This window comes from Martes martes (assembly GCF_963455335.1).
Source record: "Martes martes genome assembly, chromosome: 8".
Classification (NCBI taxonomy): domain Eukaryota; kingdom Metazoa; phylum Chordata; class Mammalia; order Carnivora; family Mustelidae; genus Martes; species Martes martes.
Window position 1 is genome coordinate 114126522 of NC_137895.1, and position 27978 is coordinate 114154499.

Consider the following 27978-nt stretch of genomic DNA (forward strand, 5'->3'; position numbering starts at 1 on the left):
ACTTGTTTGCTGCGCTCCCGAGGGTGGGGGAGGTGGTGGGGTGGGGGTGTATGTTTACGCCCCCTTACATTGGCGCCCCCGCCACAGGTTTTCGGCGAAAGTCTCTCAAGCAGTCCCCGCCCTAGAAGGCGGCCACACAGGCCGTGTGCGCCTGCGCCTAGCGCCACACGGTGGGGGGCGGGGCCGCTGAGGAAAGGGGCGTCTCTCCCGCCGTCGCGCACGGGGCGGAGCCGTGGGGGTGGTGCGGCCCGGCGCCCAGCGGCCTGACCTCCCTGAACGCCGGGTCCCGTGACGTCACCTCGCCGTGACGCGCACGCTGTAGGAAAACTGTAAGTTTCTGAGGATTCCTGCAGCTCTCTGGGCCTGCGGGTCTCGCCCTGCTGCTCGCATTCCCGGTGTCGGTGGTGGCTGCGGGCGTTTGATTCTTGGGCGATCGGGGAGCCGCCGAACGTGGTGAAGGGACAGGTGCCCGCCCAGAGTGGGAGCGCGCCCTCTGGGGCGGGCGGGACCGGGAGTGCGAGGAGGCGAGGCCGCGCCCCGCGGGGGCAGGCCCGCACTTCTCCCCTGGGGCCGAGAGGGCTCTAGGGGCTGGCGAGCGAGGAAGGGGAAGCAACGGGGGAAGTCCAATGGGGAGCGACCCCCTTTTTTCCTCTTCCTTGATGAAGGGGCTTAGTTTCCCCTTCAGCCCTGGAGTTTGACGTGAAGTCTGGAATGGAGGGTTTCTTCAGACACTCCACATCTAGGCTTTCTTTGGGATCCTGCAAGTGACCAGATCGCTGAGGACAAGCTGTAAAGATAACCACCTGCTGCCTCAGTTTCCTTTTTGTGTAAAATGGAGGTGACGCTGCCTCTGGCCTAGTTGTCATTCTCACAGAACCGGGAACATTGTGAGAGCATATGAGGTAACACAAGCATGTAAACTTGCTAGGTGAAAGCTCAGAAAGACAATCGTTATTCTGAGAATGTGCCGGCCAATGGCCATTTAACCAAGGTCTTGTACGTAGGGATCTTTTTCAGAGTTTGCCCCCTCAACCCCCTCGCACCCACCCCCCAAATGATCATGGACAACACTTGAGTCTGATGGGTGACCTAAACTGTTGTTACTGAACTTTGTGGAACAGGGATCAAGAAATGACTGGTGCCCTTATCACAGTGTTCTTGACAAGTATGAAGTCTCCTTGGCTGGGTTTTTCAGAGAAAGGTTTTATCATGTTGGAACTAGTACATTATACTCAACATGGATACACTGAGTTTTAGGGGTTGTTTCTGTGTGGACTTGGAATATCCCATTGTCATATCTGACTTTGAATGTTTTGGCTTGCCAAGGGTTAGTACATTATTGAGGAGTGAGTACTCTAATACTCTCAAATTTAGAGGTAAGTATTTGTTAGGAAGTTTGGAGGGAAGACTGTTGTACACATCTCAGCGAGTATTTATTCCAGGGATTGAGAGGTCACATTTCTGTAAAGTCAGTTTATCCTTCTTTGAGAAGCCTTAGAATTAGAAAGCAGGGGTGCTAATTTTGGTTCTACCGGCTAATAGTTTTGTGTCCAAAGACAAGTCACCCAAATTTGGGATTTCCTTTTTTGGTCTAAATTGGGAGATGATGGTGTATTTGCTGTTGTTTTTTCAAGGATCAAAGGAGATCACAAGTTTAAGAACAAAAGACTAAGTATGGTCTTGTTATTAAGAAATTCCCATAGGTCTCCTAGCCTGGATAAGAAGTATGTTTATTCAGAAGTCAGGTTCTGAGTCAGAACCAGAAATAGAGCAGCAAACAAGATAGTCCCCAACCTGGTGGAGCTCATTTTCCAGTGACTAGGCTGCAAGGATTAAGTACATAGTATCATTTCAGAGAGTGACTAAGTACAGTGAGGTAAAGGAAGATAAGGGAATGACAGTGGGGGAACAAGGTAGGTTGTTTTAGATATGGTCTGTAAGGGAAGGCCTTTCGAAAAGGTGACAGTTGAATCAACTGAAGTGAGAGGAAGAGCCTGAGGTAAGAACATTTCAGGCAAGGATCATAAGAGCAGTCAGCACTTAACGTGGAGCTTACTAATAAGTGAGGCGGTCTTCTAAACACTAAATTTTTATACCGACCTTATGCTGTAAATACTAATACCTCCATTTTTATAGAAGAAGAAATTGATGCACAGGAAGCATTGCCCAAGATTGTACAGCTAAAATGTGATAGAGACAGTATACAAATTTGGGCAATCTGGCTTCAGAGTCTCTGCTCCAGATGACAGTCCTTTAGAACAGGAGCAACAAAGAAGCAGTGGTCTGAGGGGGAAGCTAGCCTGAGGTGGCCAAGGCAAAGCAAGGTGAGTGTTTAGATCACTGCAAGGGAGAGGGAAAGTGGTGGCAGATGATGTTGGAAAACCAGGCCAGATTATGAGGGCTATGGTGAAGTAAAGGTGTGATTCTAGGTGTGATAGAAAAATCACTGGAAGTTTTATATCAAGGAAATAGCATTTGATTTTACTTTTATTGGTTGCAGAATTAACTTGAAGGTCATGGAGTGGGGGAGGGTATCAAAAGTGGAGAGGTAGGAGGCGTGGCTCTACCGTGGAGGAGAGCTGCTGCTGTCTTGGCCTTGGAGAAGTAGTTGCAGAGATGATAGTAAATGGTCAAATTCATGACAAAATTTGAGGGTAGAGCTACTGGTGTGGATTTACTAAACTGGAGAGTGAGGAAAAGGAAAAGTCATGACTTCCTAGGTTTTAGGCTGGAACAACTGGGAGAACAGTAGTGCTATTGACTGAGCAGGTGGAAAGGGATTTGGTGAGAAAATCACAAATTCTGTTTTGGACGAGTTTTAGATGCCTTGTAGACATAGTAATAATACTAGAGCTAGTAGTAATAGTAGGCACTTTGTAGGCATATACTGTACTGGGCAGGGTTTTAAGCATTCTTAGGTATATTAATTAATTTAATCCTTACAACGGTTGTATGTGCTAGGGATCATTATAATCCGCATTTTGCAAATGAGAACACAGAGGCACAGAGAGGTTGAAAGTGACTTGCCTAAAATCACCCAGCTTGCGAGTCACGGAACCAGGATTCAAAACCCAGCAGTCTGGCTTTGGAGTCCCCACAATCAATGTCTGTAACGACCTGTAAGTCAACTTGTTGAGTAGGCAGTTGGATATATGAATATGGAACTCAGGGGAATGGTCAGAGCTGGAGATTCACATGTATATTTCTGAAGAGAAAGCCTGGTTTTATTCCTCACCTAAACCTTGGTTAGCAGTGGAGAAAAAGAACATGGGCAGTTGGGCTGTGCTGACTGGACTTTTAATTCAGTTCACACAGCCAATATCCAATATCCCCCTTCCATGAAGTTCTGTGAAGGTGAGGTCTGTATCTTTTTTACTTCTCTGTCTCTAGTTCTTAATCCAGTGCCTGCCGTGTAGTAGCTGTTAGGGATGACTTTATATGTGGGACATTTGGTTAAGTTTTGGGAGTTCAGGGATGAATATACATAGCACTCTCCTTGGAGGAGCAGTCTGAGGAAAAACTTTTTGGGAATAAAACGAGAGTAGACCAAATGCATAAAAGCATGCTGATCATTTCATTCTGACCTTTGCAGCCCCCTCCACCCTGTATACTGGAGGGATGGGGCAGGAAGGGGTCAAAGGAGCAAAAGAATGCCTAACCAATTGCACAGTGAATTTGAGGCTCCCCAAGAGTCCTCTTCAACAAAAGAATTACTCATAATCTTGCATATTTTACTGTATTTGCATTAGCTTTATTTGGCAAACATATAATTTTTACCAAATGAAATAAATTCTGATATTTTAGTATCATTGTGGAGTGATGAGATTTTCCAATTCTATTACCTCAGTGTTGACAGGATTTACTAGTGAAATAAGGGAGTTGGCTTGAAATGTTGCAGCTTGCATAATACAGAGTGATGGAGGGGCTGTGTGAGGTATTTAGGCAGGTTTCCACTGGTTTAAGTGTATCACGCCAAAGTTCCACATGTTGGAGTAAGTTTCAGTTTCTCTGCTGCTCGTCTTTTTAACACTGAGGTATTTTTTTTTGTCATAGAAAGGGGATCTGGTGGTATATGTCATTGGTGGAGTTATAGATGACCTCTCCCATCTGGAACATTGTAGAACATGGAAACTAGAACAATATGCACAAAAATTTGTGTCTTATTTCTGTACATCTCTTTAAGAGTATACTCTAATGTCAATACATTTGTCGTAATTTTATTACTTCCTAACGTATTTCAAATTTGAACCATTAAAACATTTTATAGAATTACACCATTGTAGATTTTGTGATTAATTTCAGAGTTTTTTTTTCTTACAACATATAAAATATCTTATTTAGCTTTTTTAGCTGTCAGTGGGATAGTTGATATGAATAACCAAATCCACCATCACTCTAAATGGGAACCCTCCACAAATAGAAATGCAGAAATGTGCCATTTCATTTTGCAGTTAACAGAACCTTAAGTCCCCTACCATGGCTTCCCTAAGTTTAGTAGGGTTGAAATGGATTAGTATTTCTTTATCTACAGTTGCAGCTAGCTTTCCCAGGAATATCAGATATTCATATATAGTATAAAGTATCTTGAAGGGGCTCCTGATTGCTCAGGCTTTATGATTTTTTAAGTTCAGGCTCAGCGAGGGCATTGTTTGATCATTGTTTAATTGTGCTAGAACACTCCCAGCAGGGTGGGCATAATGGTTAAGTTTTCCTGTTTGAAGACAGGAACCCCTCTTTCTAACACTGACCATTCTAGATAACTTGTAAAATCCAAATTCTTTTAAAAATCTATATTTACATGAACAAATTTAGAAACTACTAGTTAAGAATACAAATGCAAGTGTCCAGAAATTGTTTCTTTTAGAAAATTATTTATCTCACCCACTGATAACATGTAGTGGGCACTAAATATTTTTTAATATTTAAATGTCTTATAGTTTCTTTTTTTTTCTTTTTTTTATCTTGTAGTTTTTATTAGTCTATTCTGTTATTACCTTCAACTCATATATGTATGTGTGTGTATATATATGTGTGTATATATAGTGTGTATGTGTATATACACATTATATGTGTATATATACATATATAGACACACACAGTGTACTTGCAGTAAGAGCTGAATACTACTAGTTTGTGTACTTTTCTTTAGCATTGTAAATGTTTAAATATATTTGAATAATGTAAACACTTAAGTGTCACTTAAATTTGATTCATTTGATACATGGTTACTTAGAAATTAAGATCTTGAGGCTTGATTTTTTTTTTCCCCACATAAATAATGACTATTAATTAGTAAGGCTGGGTGGAGGCTAAGCTTTAGTGACAGATTAAACCAAATTATTATCCCAAAAGAACATGCAAGAAGAAAATTCTTAGAGAGGTTTAAGCAAAAACTACATGGTGATGGAAGGGATATGTTAACCATAACTCCCTACCATAGCTATAATTCTTAAATATTACTATCCTACAGACAGCATTCTTTTCTTTGGTCCTAGCAAAGTTGCTAGCTTGAAGCTGCATTCTACATAAATGTGATATAAATACTGGAATATATGAAACTATGGATTTACCTCAGTGATTCTCCACTGGGGATGATTTTGTTCTTTCCCCCAAGTCACTCTGGAGATATTTGGCAAATGTCTAGAGACATTTTTGGTTATTACAACTGTGTGTGAGGGCATTGTACCTGTCATGTAGTCGGTGGAGGCCAGGGATATTCTTAAATATCCTGTAATGCACAAAACAACCCAACAAAAACAATTACCCAGTTCAAAATGTCAGTACTGCTGATACTGAGAAACCTTCTTCCTTACTATTTTTGGGGTTTTTTGTTTTTGTTTTTGTTTTGTTTTGTTTTTTTTTTGATGCTTTGGAGGTTGAGGCAGTAGTTGTAAGTGGCAAACACCTGACTTGAACAAAAGATTGTGTTCAACTGCTTTGAGTTGGAGAGCTGAGCCAATTTGGTTCATTTATTGCAAGGAAAACAGTTTTTGTACCTAATAGCCATGAATTTTTTTGGTTGCCAATATGTCTAGTGTTTTTGGTTTGGTATTTAGCTATGAATATTTTTTCTTAGTAAAATTAATTTGGGCATTATACGATTCTAGGTTGTAACAGGTTTGCTAGTATAAATCTCGTTCATATATTGAATTAACTATTTCACAGTTACATGGTTGTTTATATATTTCATAAATACTTTCACATTAATTTTTATATGTGATTTTAATGAACATCCCATGGAATGTGTAGGACATGCATTATCCTCACTACTTGCCAGATGGGGAAACAGACTTAGATCAAAATGACTTGCTATATATATTATAGCAAGTTAGGGCAAAAGCAAATCTAGGACTCTGCGAGGTTTTGATGCTTAGGACATTTTTAAAGTTACTGGTTGTCTCATTTGATCTTCCTGTCTTATGAAAACTAGGAATTTACTTAAGATCACCCAACTCATAATAAAGTTTTGACTATTTTTACTGACCTGTGCTGCCTCTCTGGATACCCTCTAATAAAGAAATTTGACAGTTTCTGGATAAATTCACCAAATCCATTCTTAACCTAACTAAGTAGGTCTCTTGACACTGTAAGGGAAGAAAAAGTCTCCATCATCTTTGGGTCTTGGTCTGGGCCTAAGTAGTAAACTGATACAAGACAGATTAGCAGTAGAAAAACATACAAACTTCATTAAACTTATACAGGGGAACCTTCGTCAAGACCCAAAGAAGTAACCAAAACGGAACCTTTTACACATTTTAGGCAAAGAAACAATAAATTTGTGAAAAACTGACAGGTTCCAGAAGAGTCTGGGCTAGGGGTAGTAAATGGTGAAGAAGTAAGGAGAAGATAAGATTTCTTTGTACAGGTTTCTCTGCTCCCAGTTCCCTATCTCTGGTGCTAAGAATGTCTTCCTTCCTCCTGGTACAAGGGAGGATACCTTTCACAGGGGAGTTTTTTACTTTCAGGACAAAAAAAAAGGAGAGTCAGAGTGCCCTTGCACCTGCTGTTTTTAAGTACCTTTGATTCAAAATAATCAAAAGGCCAAAGTGGCATATTTGGGGGTGACTACAACACCTAGTTAGATGTTCATGTTGTCACTTGAATCAGTTGGTAATTCAGTGTTTGTACTGTGATTGGAGTTGAGTGGGATCTTTACTCAGTTTTGATAAAGCATAAGGTAGTGCTGCTTGCTATGTAGAATTTATTTTTTGAGCACACTCAGGTCCAAAAGCAGTGTGAAGAGATGGCTCTCAGCTGTATTTGAGTATACTTGGGTGAAGTAACCTACTTGGCATGATTCACTTGCCATTCTGATAGAGGGATTTAGATTTAGAATAGGATTTCCATTCATTCTAATTTTTAAATTAGAAACCATGTTATTCTCTTTAGCCCTTGCCATCTTTTAGTCACATTTGAGGCTCTCTTACTTTCCAAAAGAATATCTACTCAAATATTTGATGAGTTATTATTTCATTTGAAGATTATTTGATGATATTCAGTTCTTGCTGTGAATTTCAGTGATTGGAAGAAAAATTTTAATACCCAGAAGTGGAATTGCTGGGGCATATGGGAGTTTTAGTTTTCTTTTTTGGGGAGATCTGCACACTGTTCTCCACAGTGGCTGCATCAGTTTACATTCCCAGCCACGGTACACAAGGGTTCCCTTTTCTTTTCTCCGTAGTCTTGTCAACATTTGTTACCTCTTGTGTGTTTGATGATAGCCATTCTAACTGGTATGAGGTGGGATCTCATTGTGGTTTTGCTTTTCTCTAATGACGAGTGATATTGAGTGCCTTTTCATGTTCCTGTTGGCCATCTGTATGTCTTCTTCAGAAAAATGTTTATTCTGATCCTCTGCCCATTTTTAAAATCAGACTGTTTGTTTTAATGAAGTATAGTTGACACACAATGTTAAATTAGTTCAGGTGTACAAAGATAGTGATTCCTCAGTTCTGTATATTGTGTTGTGCTCACAGCAAGTGTCACCATATAAAACTATTATAATATCTTGACAATATTCCTCATGCTGTCCCTTTCATCCCTGAGATTTACTCATCCCATAACTGGAAGCTTGTACCTTCCATTCCCCTTCACCCATTTTTACCTATCCCCGCACCTCCTGCCCTTGTGGCAAACAACAGTTCTATATTTTTAGGTCTGTAATTGGAAATTTTAATGTTTTCTGTAGAATAGAATACAATAGAATAGGCTGGATGTGGACAATTGATAGTATGAAACTGTGGGTCTGGGATTAAGAAGGGAAGAAAAAAGACCTTTGTTAGTGCATTTGTATATTGGGCCATGAAGGATTATAATTATATTTAAAAAGTGAAGATTTTCAACTTTCCATACAACTGACTTAGCATAAAAATATTTTTCTTACCTCCATGAAGAAAAATGCTATATCCAGGTTAACATAAAATTTATAGCATTATTGAGGGGAGAGACCACCATTAAGTATAACTGAAACAGAGCTGGATTTCATATTTGCTAAGGGAGGGAGAGCTATGCTTGCAGAGTAAAATCCTCGAAACAGGCAGAGATGTACTTAGATAGGGTTTTGAAGAAGCATGGAGTTTTAAGATTGGCTTACTTTCAGTGAGACAATTTAGGGATTGGCCAACTTTAAACTTGGACTTTAGGGACTGGCTGGCATTGAGAAGCAAGGGTACAGAAGCAAGGCAGTTACTGATCGGCTGACTTTCTCAGCTGAGGGCTTAAGTGGAAATGTTGACTAGAGTTTAAGGATTGATAGATTGGGGCATATTTAAAACTGGTTCTGTGGTTACTTGTTCCCAGCTTGGAATAGAGCCAAAGAATAATCTTTTCCTTTCTTTTGAAACTGGAGAATAGGTACTTTTATTCTCCATTGAAATTTATGTCAAACATTTATATTAGCAGTTGCGCTAATATATACTTCTGATTTTGCTTTTCTTCTGAAACTTTTAAAAAAAGAAATGAGTGCTGTGAATATCATTTGTTTTCTATCTACCAGTCACAGGATTATATGTTATTTGGGACCCAGGCTGCTTCAAGGATTATTTTTATATATAGTTAAAAAGGTAATACGTTATTTATGGAAATACTTTAATGTTTTAAACACTGTGGTGAAAGCTATTACTTTTATGTCTATTTTTCTCTCTTGTGGGAGTGTGTTGTATCATATGCCTGCCAAAAGCAGTCTTGATGGATGTTGAATTATAGATCTAAAAGTTTATTGTTTTTGCTGTTGTTAGAGATACATCTAGAAGTGATGACTTTTTGAAAGTTAATTAAGGATTATTTTTATCAGCATTTTAGAAGGTTAATGATTATAGTGTATGTCTTTTGTATAAGGTAGGCTGAATTATTTTAGTATCTTTGAATCATTTTACCACAATTGTAGTACCATTTTTATAAAGTATTTTGTTTTAATTCTTATTTTATAATATTTTTATTTAGAATGAAATCAAGAGGTATTCACAACGGTTTACTGGAACTCTGACAAAAAGTAGATATTTTTCTAAAGTGATCTCTCACATGATATTTTAGTTTTAAAAATGTTTTCCTTCGAGATGCTAAGATAAACTCAGAGGGCATTCTTTATATTAGAAGTTAGAGAAGGCAAAATCAGTTTTTGGTGTATTTTCTTTGTTGTATTGAAGTTTTATTAAAAATATCCTGTGTACTGTATTTACATATGAAATAAGCTCATAGTACTTAAAAAAAAGAATGGGTAATGGGTATTGTCATGTTTATATGCAGCCGGTTTCCTTTCTTAACCTATAGCTTGTGCTATCCCTCTCTGCCCTCTAGACAAGTATTATCCAATGATAAAGCTACATTTATGAGTTGGATAAAACATTTTTATGTGAAAGCTCTTTGCAAATGTGAAGCCTAATTCTTGTATTTGTTCACAGTCCAAATTTCTGACCTGCTACGATAGTTAACCTTAAGAGCTTAATCTCAACCCAGTACTAAAATTAATATTGTTTATGAAGCACTATTCTTTAATTACTAAATGATACTTAAACATTTTTATCCTCAACATTTACATTTTATAAATTTATACTAAATAGATACTTAGATTTTCTAGGAAAAAGATGTCTTTGATACCTGAATGTGGTTACTGGGATTACTTATGTGCTATTATTTATGTGTATGAAATAATGGATTTGAAATGTGGTTTTTCTCTGTGCATATGCAATAAATAGTTGGGCTTTTATTGCCCAGTGATATGATCAAAAAAAGAATCCTGAGTTAAATGATCTTCTGTCATAACAGGAAAAAAAACATTATCTGCTAATATAACAGGTATAAAATGGTATCTCATAGTTTTATTTTGCATTTCTTTCATAAGCAGAGAGGTTGGGTTTCTCTTCATTTACTTGTTAGCCATATGGATTTCACTGTTAGTTGTCAGATTTAGCAAGTAAAAACATAGGACAGCCTGTTAAATTTGAATATTAGATAAACAAATAATTATTGAATATAAGTATATACCCTTGCATTAGTTGGGATATACTTATACTAAATATCTTTATTGCTTATCTTTAGTTCAAATATAATGGGGCATTCTGTATTTTATTTTTTACCTTCTGTAAATTATCTGCTGCTGTCTCTTACCAAATTTTTAATTTCATTTCCTATCTTCTTGTTATCTTAAGGAGTTCTTGGCATATACTGGATATTAAATGCTTTTTTAAAATTTAAAAAAAAAATTTTTTTTGAGGTTGCAAACATATTATTCCAGCTGTTTACTTTATAATGTTTTTTGTTGATTAACAGTCCTTAATTTTGATGGAGTCAATTCTTTCAGTTCCATCAGAATTTTCCCATATTGTTTATACTTTTGGGATCTTCAGAAATCTTTTATCACTCTAAGATCCTAGATATATCATCCTACTTTTTACTTCATTAGCTTCATAGTTTTACCTTTCACATTTAGGTCTTTTATACATTTGGTGTTTATTTTAAGGGAAGAGTATTAGGAAATGAAATGAGAGAGGTAATGGAGGGAGCAGGTTGCATGGGGATTGTAGGCCATTGTAAGGACTTTGGTTTTTATGCTCAGTGAAAGAGGAAGCCAGTGGAGGTTTTAAACAGAGGGTACCACAGTCTGAAATCTGAAATATGCTTTTAAAAAAATTTCCTGATGACTCTTGAGAATAGATTGTGTGAAGTATGACAGAGACTGTTGTTACTTCTTCTCTGGTATCTAGGATATCCTTTTCTCTATTCATATCTGAATCTCTCTTAGAGACTGTATTTTCCAACTTCCCCTGACTATAGGAGATTGTCTATGTGATTAGGTTTGGGCCAATTAAATGTGAGCAAAAGTGGTATGTGCAACTTCTGGGTTACTTTCTTAAAGATGAGGTGCTAGTCCTGTTCTTCTCTCTGTGCCATACCCCCACCCCCCACCCTGACTAGACAAAAACAACTAGAATGACAACAGCTGCCTTGAACCCAGAGGTAGACATCCTGTGATGTGGATGGGAGAGCCATCGCTAGTCGGCCTAGGTCCCCAGATGACCTTGTGGGACAGAACCAACCACTGCTCACCCTCCCCTAAGCACCGCCCTATCTCTGTACTATTTCCAGGAAGAGAATAAACTTTTTTGTTTGAGCCACTGTTTTTGTCATTGTTTTATCACAGCAGCTTTCCCAATACCTAGTTTAGTGCCAAAATTGGTACCTGCAGTGGGGTGTTGCTGTAATAGCTAAAATGCATGGCAATGGCTGCGTGGTTGGCCAGCAGACAGTAGGCACCATGTTAGAGGCTGGAAAACTGGTGACCCTTGTTACGCTATAGCAGAACCCTTGCTGAAGCTGTCACTTCTGATAACTTGGAAGGGCATGGGTATGTCTGTCCAGTTTGTAGCTCCAGGAGAGTGGTTAGACTGCTAATGTGAGAAGGTTCACATGAGTTGATTAGCTGCTTTAGCAAGGAAATGCAAGAGGGTGTCAAGTAAGAGAACAATTAGCTAGTTTGCCCTTAGAGGTGGGAGGGGATATAAATTTGCTAATGAAGTTCTGTGTGCCCATAGCCTATGCTTTGCACTGACTAAAAGGACAGTAATACGGGGTTTTGCAGGGCTGGAAAAAGTAGTTTCTTTTTCCCAAACAGCAAGAGGTTAGATTTGTTTTTAGGAAACTTTGTCAGATTTTCTTGGCCAGAGAAAAGTGGAAGCCACGCTAGGCAAGGATCATATTAAGGATTTATCTTGCCACCTGAACCAGTCACTTAAGCTAGGTAAAGCTCCAGTTACAAACACAAAGTCTCCGTAGGACAACAAAGGTTTATTTCTTACTTATGACATGTCTATGGCTCTGTTCCACCATCCTCTACCACTCTAAGCCAAAGGAATAGGCGTTTTGGGGCCATTGCTGTTCTGTTTTAGAGGGAAGGGAGACATGGCAGAAGCAGCTGCTTGGAAGCGGCATGTGTTACTTTTGTTCATCTTTTATTGGCCAAAGCTAATCGAGTGGCTGAGCCTGAAATCATTCAGGCAGAAAGAACATTTTAGGTCACATGGCTTGTCCCTATGTGAGTCGGGTGTGGTGGTGGTATAATCATCCCACCGTCTGAATCAGATGCTCTCAAGTTAGCTAACCTGAAATCAAGGGAGAGAGGGATGCATCTGCCTCAGAGGTCAGCTAATAATAGGAGGACAGAATTGACAAGCTTAGCATCTACCATCAGACTAAATTTTGAGTTGTGGTCACTTTCACGTGGCACTGACCTAAGACAAAGAGACCTGTGGAGGTTTTGAGAGGATTATATTGCCAAAGATGCCACAAGTTTAGCTTGCCAAAACCTGTGATGGTTTGCCATTGTTTGACAACTAAAGCAATCTTTGACCCCCAAACATGTGCCCCCAGGAATAGGCTGTTAGTTCTCTCCGACCTCTTTCTTTGGGAGCACTTACTTTCTTGTGTTCACTTCATATATTGCTGGAAAGGATAACAGAAGACAGTATCTTCCAGAGACAAAGCCAGGCTCCAGCAGGCAAATGGACAAGGGAGTCTGTCTCCTCCCTAAGATCCCCCTTCCCCCCAACCCCACCCCAGCACAGAACCTGAGTTTAACCAAGAATCTTGCTTCCTGGTAGAGTGGGGACTCTCTGCCATTTCTGTCCAGCAGTATTTCATCATTGGTAAGAATAGTATTTGCCATTCTTTTCAGAATGGAAAACTTAATTGCATTAATCTTATTTGTATTCTATTGTACATTGGGTGTAATGGTGGTGGTAGAGAGCAAAGTTACTTGTCTGTGAGTTTGTAGGTCACTGGACAGGGGACAGGGACACAATTGGTATCTCTTGAAGAGTTGTGTATCACCCAGAGATCTTAGACTTTGAGCTGAATCCAATAACTGGGTTATCCCTTCAGGTTATCCCTTTAGAAAAAGAGAGGAATGTTTCAGAGTGGGAAGAAGGATGCACTCCCACCTCTGATATTTGCTGTCACATAGCTCCGATTTCTGAGGCTCCTTGTAGCCAGAGGAGACCACATATCTTAAGTTTTGGCTATGGATGGGAGTGGAAGTGATGTGTGCACATCCCATTTGTATTAAAAATCAGCTGTCTGTCATATTCTTTTTGCCCCGCCCCCATGGATGACTTGTGGTTGAGCCAGCTACCATCCTACAGACAAGGGCAGTCCCCCAGGGAGAGTGGCAGGACAGGAGAGAAGGAACCTCAGTCCCCATGACCACTACATGAGAGAGAAGTGAACTCCTCTTTTGTTGGTGTCGCTAAATTCCTGGTCTTGTTACAGCAGTTTAGCCTATTTCTTGGTTAATACAGATGGTGGTGATGAAAACAGGAAACAAACATGGAGAATTCAATTTGGAATTGTTTTTAGTGGTTTTTTTCTCACGTGAAGCTTTCTGTTTATATATTATTTCTGTGAAGGTTTAGCTTTCAAATTATCTAACAAAGAGTTTAGAACTAAACTCCTTTATTTGAACATCATTCCTGTTGTGATTTTCTTTTTATTTCATATGCATAACATATTCTTGTAAAAATTTTGTGTCCTGATATATCCATGTGCTGTCCATTTTCCTTGTTGCTATAGAGTTCTTTCACTTGTATAGTTATTGTTGTCATTCAACATTTGGTTTTTACCATTCTTGTCTTACTGTTGGCTATTATGGACTGTATTGTGTCCTCCCAATTCATATGTTGAAGCCTTAATCACCCATGTGACTATATTTGGAGATAGGGATTTTAGGGAGGTGATTAAGGTTAAATGAGGTCATAAGGGTGATCCAGTAGGTCCAATAGAACTGGTGTCCTTATAAGAAGAGGAAGAGACACCAGAGCTCTCTGCCATGTGAGGATCCAGTGAGAAGGCAGCTATCTGCAACTCAGGAGGAGGGTTTTCACCAGAACCAGACTATACAGGCACCTTGATCTCGGACTTCCAGCCTCCAGACTGTGAGAAAAATACATTTTATTATTTAAGCCACCCACTCACGGTATTTTGTTATGGCAGCCCAAGCTAAGACAGCCCAGGTTTTTAACTGCCATACCACACGCAAGGGGCTTTTCTCAGATCACAGTCAACAGCAAAGCAAACTGCAAAAAAGAATACAAAAGAGGAGAACACCAAGAAAGAGTAATGTTACTGAAGCCAAGAGATAAGTATTTTAAAATTGAGAATGCCAATATTAAATTGACAGGTCTAATAAATTCTGAGTGAATTTTGAGTTAAGAAGTCATTCGTATTTTGGAGAGAGTGTTGTGTTTCCACAAAATCCAGATTGCAGAGGTTGAGTAGTGAATTGGGGGTGGTGGTGGGAGGGGTAGAAATAATGAGTTTAAGCCCTTTTTTCAAGACGGTTGTCTGTGAAGGGGAAGGCGCAACTAGGACAGTGGCAAGAGAGAGAGACATCGCATCTGGGGGAGTATGTTAGTTTTTTCTGTTCATTTGTTTTATAATGAAAGAACTTTAAGCATTTCTGTACAGTGGTACAGTGGGGAGGGGGGGAGTCTTAAAGGAGAAGTAGAAAGTTTGGAAGAGGAAGGTGGGTAAATGATGGCTTTGGATCCCCTAGGAGGAGGGATGGCTTGAGTTCTGGAGCTTGGTGGAAGGTTACCTTCGGGAAGGATGAGGGACATCCTTCCTCCACTTTCTCAGGAAGGAGGTAAGGGTGCGGTTGTTGGTCAGCAGGGGTGGAGGAAACCAAGGGAGTCTGACCTAAGAACCTCTCTTGGTTCTGTGGAGGTAATGTCATTTGCTGAGTAGAGGGAAGAATAGGAAGTTTGAAGAAAGTGATGGAAGTTTGGAATTGATTCTGTGAGATGTGAGAGAGGGAGTTGATTGGGAGCCCACAAAGAGACTGATGGGCAGCGGCAAGCAAGGGCCCTGTTGAGATGGTCTGAGACCATGCATTTGCAGAGTCTCTGCTCCACTTGGTTGGGGCTTCTACAGTAGCAATCTCTAGTATGAGTGTGGGAGTGGAGAAGATTGGTTTAGGGGAAGGACAAGCCAGCCAGAAAGCTAAGTATAGGCAAGAGAGTGGGCAAAGCTGGATGATCAGATCCTAGGTTTATAGTGGATAGGAAGTGAAGCTTGGAGCATGGCTGATGGATCAGGAAGAGAATAGAGAGGGCATGGGGAGAAACTGAAATCTCGAACATATTAAGACCAAGTATGATTCATTCATTCATTCATTCATTCAATACTGAGCATTTATCTTCCAAACACTGTTCTCTGTGGTGTGGCAGCTTAGATCAAAACAAGGTCCCTCCCCTGCTGGAGCTGGCTTCTAGAGGGAGGTAGATAAACATACATATACATGAAAATGTTAAAAAGAAAAATGAAGGATAAGGGGGTAGAGAGTGATGCAGATGCTATTTTAAATGATGTGAACAAGAAAAGGCTCTTGGAAGAGATGCCCTCTGAGCTGAGACTGGCATGTGGTGAAGACATAGCTGTGGGAAGAGCACCCCAGGGTATGCCAGAGCCCTGGCCCAGAGCTTGCCTAAGCAGTGGCCAGGTAGCTGGGGAGCATAAGTGAGGAGGAGAGTGGTAATTACCGAGGGCGGGCATGCTGCAGGACTGCAGTAGGATCTGGGATTTTTTCATTCAGGTGTCCTGAGAAAGCCATTGGAAGGTTTGAATCAGAGAAGTGACGTGATCTGTTTTACTTTTCTGAAGGCTCACGTTGGCTGTTCTGTGGAGTTTTGATTGGCAATGTCAGGTAAGGGATTGAGAGAGCTAGAAGGGTAGGGGATTGTAGCCTGTAAGTAGCGGATTGGAGTTTAAGATTTCAGCAGTTGAGTCCTTCTGGGTGAAGGATCCCATTGCTGCTCTTTTTAGCAGGCACACCCACTCCACAATAGGCATTATTTCCAGTGGATAAAGGTCTGACCCTGACCTTTGGCTTCTGCCGCACCCTTTCCTGTTTTTAACTCTGCCCCTCACCAGCTTCATTATTCATTCTCCCATTTTGTCCCTGCCGGTCTTTCAGATGTGATGTGCCCTGTTGTCTGCTGAGCTAAGACTTCCTCTAGATTTAGATATACAGACCGTTTCGTCAGAGTCTGATTTTAGTCGTTGGACAACTTCCCTGGAAGCCCAGGATGTAAGACAGGTGAAAGTAGGGGAAATGGAAGGCTGCGTGCTGTGTTCCGCCCTCTTAGGGCGGTTCCCTGACTCCCTGAAGCAAAGCCCAAGCCTTTCAGTTCACTGTGTGGAAGAGCCCCGCACTGGTCTGTGGCTGCTGCCTTCCTTGTAGCATGCCATCTCTGGGATCACCTTGGGTCCCCCTCTCCAGGCTCAGCCTGTGCTGCCTCAATCTGCAGGCACTTAGCTGGGCAGAGGGCACTATGCATGCCCTCCGATTACAAGGTGGTGTGCAGTGCCATTCAGAGCTACCAGTAGGCGTGGTACTCTCTTCCCCAGTGGTAGTTTTACTAGCTGTTACTTGATTTACTGAGCCTGCACAGCAAAACTGAATGTAGTTCTAATTATAAACCATCTTTCTCAACAAATTCTTTTATTGACTCTAATTAAATATGCTAACATTTTTAAAAAAATAAAATAGATATATTATAGTTTGGAATAACATTTCTGGAACAAAACACAAGGCCAAGAAATGTCAAGTTTGTGAGGGCCATTTAGTGCTATGCCTTCAGTCTCCGGGGGCTATTTAGTCCTTCTGCTTTGCCTTAAGGATACTTTGATATGCCAGGTTTGAACTACCTTTTTAGGTGGTTGGGTTTGTAATTCTGTATTTTTGTTCTTATGTTTAATGGAGCTATTATAACATTTTTATTCACATGGGGTAGGAACTGGCTATGATATAGACCTTGAGCCTTCAGGCTTTTCTGGTTAAAGGTAAAAATATGAGTATTTTCCTCTTCTACTTGGATTTCCTTTTGACAGATGCCATTAAAGTAAACATGGCTGCATCAGAAAAAGGATTTATAAGAACCAAGTGGTGGCCTAGTGAGGTCAGTACTCAAACAAGGTTATCCTGGGCCACAAAGTAAGTTTGACACTTTGGATTAAAAAATGGGATATTCCTTGCATTAAAATCTGTAATGTTTCTTCTTGAGAGTTGAGGGTAGATTTCTGAGCACTAAGAAATTGATTTAGCACTCGGGATTTTGTATAACACTGCCACATTATAAGGTTAATGAAGGACTTGGTCATGTTCACTGATGCATCCTGAGCACAGCACCTGCTACATTAACATATAATAACTATTTTTTGAGTGAATGAGTGAATTATCTGTGATATAACTGTAGAAATAATACTGTCTGGTTATTGATATAGACAGCATCAGGATTGAATGAGGGCACCTTTCTGGGTATGCTGTCAACACTGTAGCCATGAATATATGGCCCCTTTAAACTCTGTAAGCTTTTTTTTTTTTTTTTTTGAGTCTGCCAGTTGTCAAGTCTATTTAATCATATAAAAATGCCAATTCTACCAGTAAAATGGGGATAGCAACACAGACTTTGTTTATTGAGTGTAAGTAGCTCCACTAAGATTAGATGAGGTACATAGAGTGGGAGAAAATACATACATGCAAATCAGTTATCTGACAATGGACTTGTATCCAGAATTTATAAGGAACTCTTACAACCTGGTAATAATAAGAACAACATGATTAAAAAATGGGCAGAGGACCTGAATAGACATTTCTCCAAAGAAGACTTGCAAATTGTAAATAAGCTCATGAAAAGATGCTCAACTTCATTAGTCATAGGGGTAAGCAAGTCAAAATCACAAAAGATAGCACGTAGTCAAAGACAGATAATAACAGGTATTGGTAAGAATGTGGTGAAATTGGAATGAATGCTCATACATTGCTGGTGGGAGGAAAGGAGGCAGCCCCTTTGGAAAACAGCTTAGCAGTTCTTTAAAAGCTTAAAACATAGAGTTACCGTAGGTTACCCAGCAATTCCACTCCTGGGTCTATACCCAAAACACACATCCACATAAACATTTATACACTAATGCTCATAGCAGCATTATTCCAGATAGTTAAAACACAGAAACAATGCAAATGTCCATCCGCTGATGAATGGTTAAGCAAAATGTGGTGTATTATTCACACAATCCAATGGGATATAATTTAGCATGAAAAAGGAAGTGCTGACACATGCTACAACATGGACAAATCTCAAAACATGCTAAGAAGTCAGATACACAAATTGCCCTATGTTGTAGGACTCCATTTATATGAAATGTCCAGAATAGGCCAATCTATGGGGGCAGAAAGTAGATTAGTGACCAGGAAGGGTCATAGAAAGGAGATGGGGAAAGACTGCTAATGCAAAGAGAGTTTCTTTTTGGGATAATGGAAATGGTCTAAAAAATTATTTGTGGTGATCGTTTTACAACTCTGTGAATATACCAAAATCAGAGAATCATCTGCTGTGAAGGGGTTAATTGCATAGTATGTGAATTATATCTCAATAGAGCTATTAAAAAAAAGAATAAATGAGGTAATGTGTGGGAATATACTTTGAGCTACTTGAGAAGATATTATTGTAGTTTGACTGTGAGGCCTTTAAATAGCAGCAGGATGACTTAGATATTTTCCCTTGCTTGCAGGTCTTTGATTTTTATGCCATGACTCAACTTTATAAGGCTATAACTCAGGAATATAAAGTATTGAAAATGTTGAAACATTAAATGAAAACTGCTTGGCTTACTGTTTTTATTTAATAGGATTTTCTGAATCTGTTAATTAGCAATAAGTAGAATGTCATTAAGGAATTAGGTTTTTGAATCGTAAAATTTTAGAGCTGGAAGAAACTTTAGAAGTCATGTATTCTAGGCCCCCTCATTTTGTTTTATAAGTGAGAGAAATGAGTCCTGTAGGGTAACTAAGGTTAGCTAAGATGTCTTAGGTCACAGCACTGTGTAAATTCTAGAACTGAATCTTGACTACCACTGGTTTTGGTGCTGTGATGGTATTAGCACTAATAATATTAATAACAGCTATTTAAACATTTCCCATATCCTAGGCATTCAGTTTGGCACTTTTTACATATATTTTCTTGGTTATACAGATACGGAAGTTGATTCATTTTACCTGGTGTTAGTTTCCTATTCTTCTGTAACAAATTAAGAGAAACTTCATGGCTTAAAACAACACAAACTTATTATCCTACAGTTCTGGAGGTCAGAAGCCCAAAATGGGTGTTACTGAGTGTTGGCAGGACTGCATTCCTTCCTGGAGGTTTTAGGGGAGATCAGTTTTCTTGTCTTTTCCAGCTTTTAGAGGCTGCCCACATTCTGTGGCTTTTGGCCCTCCCTTCATGTACAGATCAGCGGTGGTGGGACAAGTCTCACAGGCAGTCTTTTGGTTCTGACTCTTAACGCTTCTCTCTTTTCCCTTTAAGACCCTTGTGGTTCCTGTGGGTCCACCTCGGTATTCCAGGATAGTATCCTTATTTTAAGGTCATTTGATTAGCAATCTTAATTCCTGGTTGCCATGTAACATAACATATTCACAGGTTCCAGGGATTAGGATGTGGATATTGTTGAAGGGGATTTTGTGTGCCTTCTGTGTCTGCCACATTCTGTTAAGTAAAGAGATTTAGGATCAGAGAGGTTAAGTAAGTCATTCAAAGTTGCGGGGCACCTGGGTGACTCCGTGGACTAAAGCCTCTGCCTCCAGCTTCGGTCATGATCCCAGGGTCCTGGGATCGAGCCCCACATTGGGCTCTCTGCTCAGCGGGGAGCCTGCTTCCCTTCCTCTCTCTCTGCCTGCCTCTCTGCCTACTTGTGATCTCTGTGTGTCAAATAAATAAATAAAAATTTAAAAAAAAAAGTTGCAACATGAGCAATGAAAACACCAGTATTTTAACCCATGACTGTTATTTAGCATATCTTTCATGATTACACGGTCTTTCCCACAAATGCTCTTTCATCCTGGTCTGGCAAAGTAAATAGGACCCTGAGCAGTGTTCAGATAGTAAATAGCTCTTTCTTGCTAAAGTAAAATCACATTTACTTTAATAGTATTAAGAGAGATTATATTAATATGGAACAATTAAAAGCACAATAGAGGAGTATATTTATTGATATGGAAGCATGGTTATGACTCATCAAGAATTTCAGTTCATTAACCCCCTCCCCCACTCCTCTTTATTCATTAGTTCCCTTCTGTCATCAGTTCTTCCTTATCCAGTCCTAGCTGCCCCAATTCAAATTGCTCTTCTGCAGATTCCCTTATGCCTTTGCACCTCTTTGATCTCTCCCATCTGGCAAAGCCAGAGGGCTGGAGGAGCCCAACTACCTGCCTGTTGGTTTCACTTGAGTGATATACCCTGCAGCCTCACTTACCTGGCAGCCCTCCCATGTGCCTCTGTTCTCTTATGCCCACAGCACACCTCCTCTATTCTTTCAAACCTTACCCAGACTGGTGTCACTTGCCACCTTAGCTGTTTATCCTGAAGTGGACGACTATTGAGCATTGCTTCCTTTCAGGAACACTCTTCTCTGGCCTTTGGCCCACCACCCTTTCCTGCATTGCCTTTTCCCATTCTGGCTGACCCTTTTCAGTCTTCTATGTTGGTCCTTCCACTTTTACCTGAGCGCCGGAAGAGAAGCTCCTCAGGGTCTCTCATTTTTCTCACTTTGCGCTTTGGGTTTTAAGGCATCTCAGCCTTAGCACCTAGTGACATTTTAGATGGGGTCCATTTTTGTTGGGGGGCTGTCTTGTGCACTGTAGGGTGTATAGCAACAGCATCTCTGGCCTCTACCTACTAGATGCCAGTAGAACCCCCTCTATCCCACAAGTGGCAAGCAAAAATGTGTCACACATTGCAGAGTGTCTCCTGGGGGGTCAAAATCACCCCCAGGTGAAAACCATTTAGCCTAAAGCTCTTGCCTGAAGATCTAAGAATAACACCTTTCTGGCAGCTCCACTGGAATGTCTCCTAGGCATCTCATACTTAACATGACCAAAGTGGACTCTTGTTTTTTCTTTCTGGTACGCTCTTCCTCCAGATTTCCTCATTTCATTTATGGCCTTGAACGCCATTGGAAATACTTGGCTTTTATTCTGAGTGAATTAGGGAGCTATCAGAGGGCTTGGAGCTAAGAAATGATAGATCACTGTTGAGAAGAGACTACGAATTATATATAAGGTTGAAGCAGGAAGACTTGCTAAGAAAGTGCTATGGTGGTACAGGTAGAAAGATGGTGTAGTAGCTTGGACCAGGGTGGTAATAGAGGAGATGGTAAGAAGTGGTATCTTTGGATTAAATTTTCAATACGGATATCCCTGGGAAAAAGAGTGCACTATATTGTCATGAGATTAGTATCTTAGTGTGATTTGTTTATCAGGTATTTGCTGAAAACTTGCAGGAAACATGTTTGGGTGGATCAGAGCGAGAACAGTGTAGCTAAAGCCCAGGAACTTGTGGGGATGTTACTTGAATGACTTCAGGCCAGAAAGGGTGGTAAAGTGAGAGTCCCCATAGGTGGAATAAGGAGGACATCCAGTAAAGCCAGGTACACTTCACAGTCTTCCCTGGGGCAGGCCCTATCACTGTGAAACAAGTACCCAAGGCAGGGTGGATAGAACAAACGGAAGTCAGGAGAGATACCTTGACTAGATATTGGAAGCAAGTCACCTTGGGCTATAAGCTAAACCGAGGTGGCCATTGGCATTTGAGGTGGACATTTTTGTTGTACAAGATTGTCTTATATGTAGTCGAATACTTTGGATCTCTGGTTTCTCACTGATAGCAATGTGTGCTCCCTCATTGTGACATCTAGAATGTGCCCTTCCCCCTCCAATTTCCAAACTCCCATGGGAGTCAGATGTGCTCAATGGCAAACTGCTTGACCAAGCCATTCCTTTGTAATTTTAAAATTGCTTGTCGTAACATCAAGTCAAAAGGCTATGGCATGCTAAGCCCTCAAAGAAAATGCTGGTTATTTCTAGTTTTGGGGACATAGAAGGTATAGGAATGAAATGTTGCCAGCACTACTTCAAAATTAGCACTGGTTTTTATTACTGATGTGTCCATTAAGTATTTTGTGTCCTTCTATGTGCCTTGAAATATTAATTCTTATTTCTTTCATAGAGGGTGTGGGTGCTTCAGGGCCATCTCTAAACATAGTGCATAGGACACCTGCTCCAGCTGTTCTCTTCCCAGTATCGATAGGTAAGGGAATTTGAATTAAAAGGAATGAAGAGTTTGTATACAAACTAATTCCCTAGCTGTATTTTGGCAAAGGGAATGGGAGTAGGATAGAAGGAGGGAGATTAATGGCTATTAATGGCTATGAATGTTTTTTACATCGTATCTTTATCAGGTCTAGCTGGTATCAAGAGCTAAATATTTTTAAAATCACACTTTAGAAAATTCAGTAGAAGATAGAATGTAGGTGCACGTGAGGGGCTTAGTTGGTTAAGCATCTGACTCTTTATTTTGGCTCAGGTAATTATCTCAGGGGCGTGAGCCCCACATGAGGCTCTGCACAGTGGGGAGTCAGCTTCTCTCTCTCTCTTCCTCTCCCTCTGCTGCTCCCCCCATGCTTGCTCTTGCTCTCTCTCTCTCAAATAAATAAATAAATCTTAAAAAAAGAAAATAGCATGTGACATTTATCAGATTTGTGATAACTCAGTAACTCAGTGTAATAATTCAATACTGGAGCAATGAAAACCTCACCAAGGAATTGGTCAACAGTGTGAATATGTATATAACATTTAAGACTTACTCACAATGGAAAAATCATGTAACAGACTGGGGAAAATGCTCGTATCAAGTGTGACTAAGGGTTTGTATCTGTAATACCTGAAGAGTTCTCTTAAACTTAATGAGGAAAAAAATATCAAGGCTTAGTCCATAAATGGACAGAGAATTTTAATGGATGAGTAATACAATTAGTAATCAAAAAGTAGGAATATGTTCATCATCACAGGTAATCAAAGAAATGCATTTTAAATCTACATTGAGTCACCCTTTCTATTCTCTTGAAAGTACTGGAAATTAAAACAAGTTCCAGTTCTGGTGATATATTAATAAAGTGGGCACCATTCACGTTTGTTTCTTGTGCTATACTCTCAGTCACTTCCTGTCTCTGAATGTGTGTGATTTTAGGTTCTTATGCCTTGTCCATATTGCATTTTTCTCCCTCTTCCTTCTGACCTCGTGTTCACTTCTCATCCTTTGAGAGTGGCAGTCAGATGGGAGAGTCATTCAACCCCACTTAGCACTGCTGGTGAGCCATATTTGATTTGCATTCAGCATGCCACTGCAGTGCTGGGTATTGCTGGGTATATGGGTCAACCCCTGCCACTTGATTAGGGGTTAGGGGTGGTCAGCTGTCTCAGGGCCTGGCACACAGAAGTTGTTCAATAAATTTAGAACTAAATTAATGAAATTTGATGAATGTTTTAATGAACTACAGGTATGTCAAGATGATAAAATAATGTGGTCACCAAAAGTGTAATTATGAGTGTAATTTATGGCAGAATTTTATAACTGAATACAAAATGGTATGTTTAGTGTGATTTAACCACCTTTGAAAAGTAATATGCAAAGCTGAAATGTTAATGATTTTAAATTACAGATAATAAGTTTCTTTATTAAATAAAGATAACTTTTTAATCTTTATGATAAAATATATAATTTTTCAAGTCAACTGGCAGGCCTGTCTCTCTCTCTCCTTATCAAAAGCTAAACTCTTCTTCTTGTCCAATTATCTGGTTTAACTATCAGGAAACAGGGTAGACCTACCCAGATTGTGGGCTAACAAGGGTAGCTGCATTTATGTGACTGTGAATTAAGTCTTTAAGCATATTTAAATTTTTACTATACTTGGATCTATCTAGCTTGAGAGGTATTTTTCTTTTTCATTTTATTTTCTAAATGAATCCATCTTATAGATATATGGTACTTAGTATTTTATAGTTTATAAAGGCATTCATGTTATCAGTGAGAAGTTCTACAGCTTTTGATGATGTCAGATATAAATGGTAATTGACTTCTTTTACATTTTTTGAGTATCTACCATCTGTCAGTGACTGAGATACAGAGTGCCTTCAGGGAAGTCCTTGTCTGGCAGGGAAGATAGGCAGCCACGATCACGTGATGAACATATGGTGGGGAGCAGGGGGAGGGGGAAAGCAGTTATTTACCAAGAAAATTGGCAGGATAAGATGACTTTTTTTTTTTTTTCCCAGTGAGTTGATTCTTGAACAGGACTTTAGAAGATGAGCAAGATTTTTGCCAAAAGGAGAAAAAAAGGAAAGCATGAACAGAAAGGGGGAGGGGTGGAAGTACATGATGTGTGCAGAAGCCATTGAAAGACTTTAGAGAGTGATATGATATGATCATATTTGTATTTTGGAGAGAAAACTGAGGTCAGTATGGAGAATGAGTGTTTTGAGGAGACACAAGACGAGTGGTTCTCAGTCTTCTGCTTTTATTTTTGCATGCTTTCCCATATGTCAGCATCCCTAGATTTTGATTGCAGCATAGGTAAGATGGGTTTTATATTATGCACAGTTCTGGTCAGCCAACCATATGGCTTTTCTCAAATTCATAGCTTTACAGCAGAGTGTCTCTTATGAACTTCTGGATGAGAACCAGTGGATTAAAGGAATGAGATCGACGAAGAGGTCATTGCAATGTTCCAGACAAGAGGTGATGGGTTAAGTCAGGACAATAACAGAAATGGATGGGAAGGAATGTATATGAGACGTTTTCCTGTGTAGACTCAGTTCTTGATATGTGGGGTAGGTAGAAAAAGGAATTAGAGATTAGTGTTTCTCAGATTTTAATATGTATATGAATTGTCTGGGGGTTTTGTTAAAAGGTAAATTCTAATTTACCAGGTCTAGGGTGGGGTACAATATTGTGTTTCTAAAAAGATTCCAGGTGATGAACAACAAATACTGTTGGTCCATGGGCCAATCCTTAAGTAACAAAAGTGAGGGCACTTGAGTATCACGTTCTGGTAGCCAGATGGTAATGTCATTATCTGAAATGGAGAACATAGGAGAAAAGAAATACTAGAGTGAAGTCCTTATGGGACATTCAGGTATAAAATTATGGACACCTGGAAATTTGGATTTTTAAGACAAGAGACAAATCAGGCCTAGAGATACAAATTGGGTAATTAGCATTTCATTGATTGTTGTAAAAGCCATAAAAATGAATGAAATTACCTTAGCCTAGAACCCTCTAGTTCCATCGACATTGTTGCAAATGGAAAGATTTCATTCTTTTTGATGGCTGAGTAATATTCCATTGTGTATATATACCACATCTTCTTTTGTGTATATTTACCACATTCATCTGTTGATGGACATAAGTCATTGAAAGAAAGACAAATACCATATGATTTCACTCATATGTGGAATTTAAGAAACAAAACAGATGACAGGGGAAGAGAAGGAAAAATAAAATAAGATGAAAACAGAGAGGGTGGCAAATCATAGGAGACTCTTACCTATAAGAAATAAACTGAGGGTGGCTGGAGGAAAGATGGGTGGGGAGATGGGGTAGCTGGGTGATGGACATTAAGGAGGGCACATGAAGTAATAAGCACTGGGTGTTGTATGCAACTGATGAATCACTAAATTCTTCCTCTGAAACTAATAATATAATATATGGTAATTAAATTGAATAAAATATTAAAAAATTTTAAAAACCAAAACAAGCACAAGAATGAATGACATTACCTATAAGAAAGAGATAAAGATAATATTAGAATACATACTTCTGTTTGCTAGAATTTTAATGCTCTATTTAAGTTACTTTATGCAATACGGAAGAAATTGGATAGGTAGCCTCCTCTCTGTGAACAAATTGTAGGTATAAATTCAAGAGTGGAGAAATCTTTGGAAAACTGCTTCATCTCCTGGTAGTGACCATAGATCGGGTTAAATATTCCATGGGTCAGGTTAAAAACAAATTGAAATACCTGTGTATGTAAATTCATTCATACAAACAAATATGTATTAAACATCTTCAAAATACCAGCTACTCATCTATGTTTAAAAGAGTAGCAAGTAAGATGTATCCTCCAAATATGGAGATTATGGGGAGGCTAAGCAAAGTGATTACAGTACAGTGGGAGAAATATTGTGGTGAGGGGTGCAGCAGGGACAAGTGACTCAGTGTAGGGAGGAGGAACTGTCTTCTTGAGGAAGTATCATTTAAGCCCCAGAAGGCTGAGGGAGGGTGATCTGGAAGAGGTCGAGGAGGATATTCCAGCAGCGACTACAAGGAAAAAAGACCCTGCAGGTTGAAGGAGAGCAGTGTGGCCAATTCAGAGAACGCGCAGTGTGGAGAGTAATGATGAGGTTGGAGAGGTGAACGGAGTCCATGGCTAGGCCCACTCTCCTGGAACTTGGTAGAGGGCGGAGGAAGAAAATGGTGTATTTTCCAAAGGAAAAAGTATTATTCTGTCTGGGTGTAATTCAAACAATAGTTTTTTGTGTATAGTTTTATAAGGGTTTTATAAACTGGCCCAGTAACGGAATGACTTACAGTAACATTGTTTCTATAGGAAAAATGTTCGGGGCTTCAAAAACTCTTAAAATTCAACTTCCAATTTTGTTTTTCACCATTTGGGGACTGGTTGGATAGACATACAGTTCTAGTGCTTTTTGTTATTTGTGCTCAAATTGTACTTTCTCTAGTGTTTATCTACATGGCCACAATGTTGATTTTCCACCCCTTGATATGAATCAAAGGTATCATTCCATAGATGCAGTTGAAATGTTTTCTTTCCTTGAACAGATTTAGAAAATATATGGAAATAAAAATAGAAATCTTTTTAATATATTGTTTGGTTTTCAGAGTGTTCTTTGAAATTAAGGGTTCCCTCTGTAAACTTTATTGTGGTGTATAGTGTTATATACCAAGAAAGTTTGAAAAATGAAACTGACCTGAAAATTGTTACAAATAGAAAGTAGAAGATTTTAGTATGATTTCACTGTGGAAGTCAAATAGAATGCAGAAGGTAAATAATACAAGGATAAAATGCCTAGCTCTTAAAAATATTTTAATGGCCATGAGCTTATCACCATTATCATCTTCATGACTATTGTTATCATTAGAAATACTAGATATTTTAAAGTACAAAAGAGCCGTTAAGGCAGTCCCTTTATAAAATAGATCTATATGAGCTTCATTTTGTCTAATAAATGAAACCTTAGTCTGAAACTCCCACAAATTCCCATGTGTCCAGTAGGCAAAGTTAATTTCACTTACACCCATCTCAGCGAAAATGTCTTTCTGTATCAGAATGCTTTCAGCTGGCAAGTAGTGGAAGGCCCAACTGAAACTGAAAATAATAAGTAAATTTTATGATCTCATATAACAAGAAATTTGGAAGAAAGATGGTTTTATCGTTGGTTCATATAGCAGCTCACTGCTGTCATTAAGCTCTCAGGATCTGTCTTTCCATTCTAACATCCTGGATGAGTTAGCTTTTGTCCTCAGGCTTGTCGCCCCTTGGTCTGAAGATGGCAGGCAGCTTTAGCTCCAAGATTTC

The 27978-nt window shown here is 39.5% G+C and overlaps 1 protein-coding gene across 3 annotated transcripts in view; it reads left to right on the top strand.

The window, feature by feature from the left end:
• The first annotated feature begins 215 nt into the window (after window positions 1–215).
• The window catches only part of ZNF438 (zinc finger protein 438), a 174511-nt gene continuing 146748 nt past the window's right edge, over window positions 216–27978 (top strand). The window contains exon 1 of one of the 3 annotated variants that reach the window (XM_080811145.1): window positions 216–329. The gene's annotated coding sequence lies outside the window, so the exon portion shown is untranslated. Of the gene's footprint in view, window positions 330–1845; window positions 2000–27978 lie in introns of those variants that run through there. The other 2 variants (XM_080811147.1, XM_080811146.1) reach the window with 2 other exon arrangements.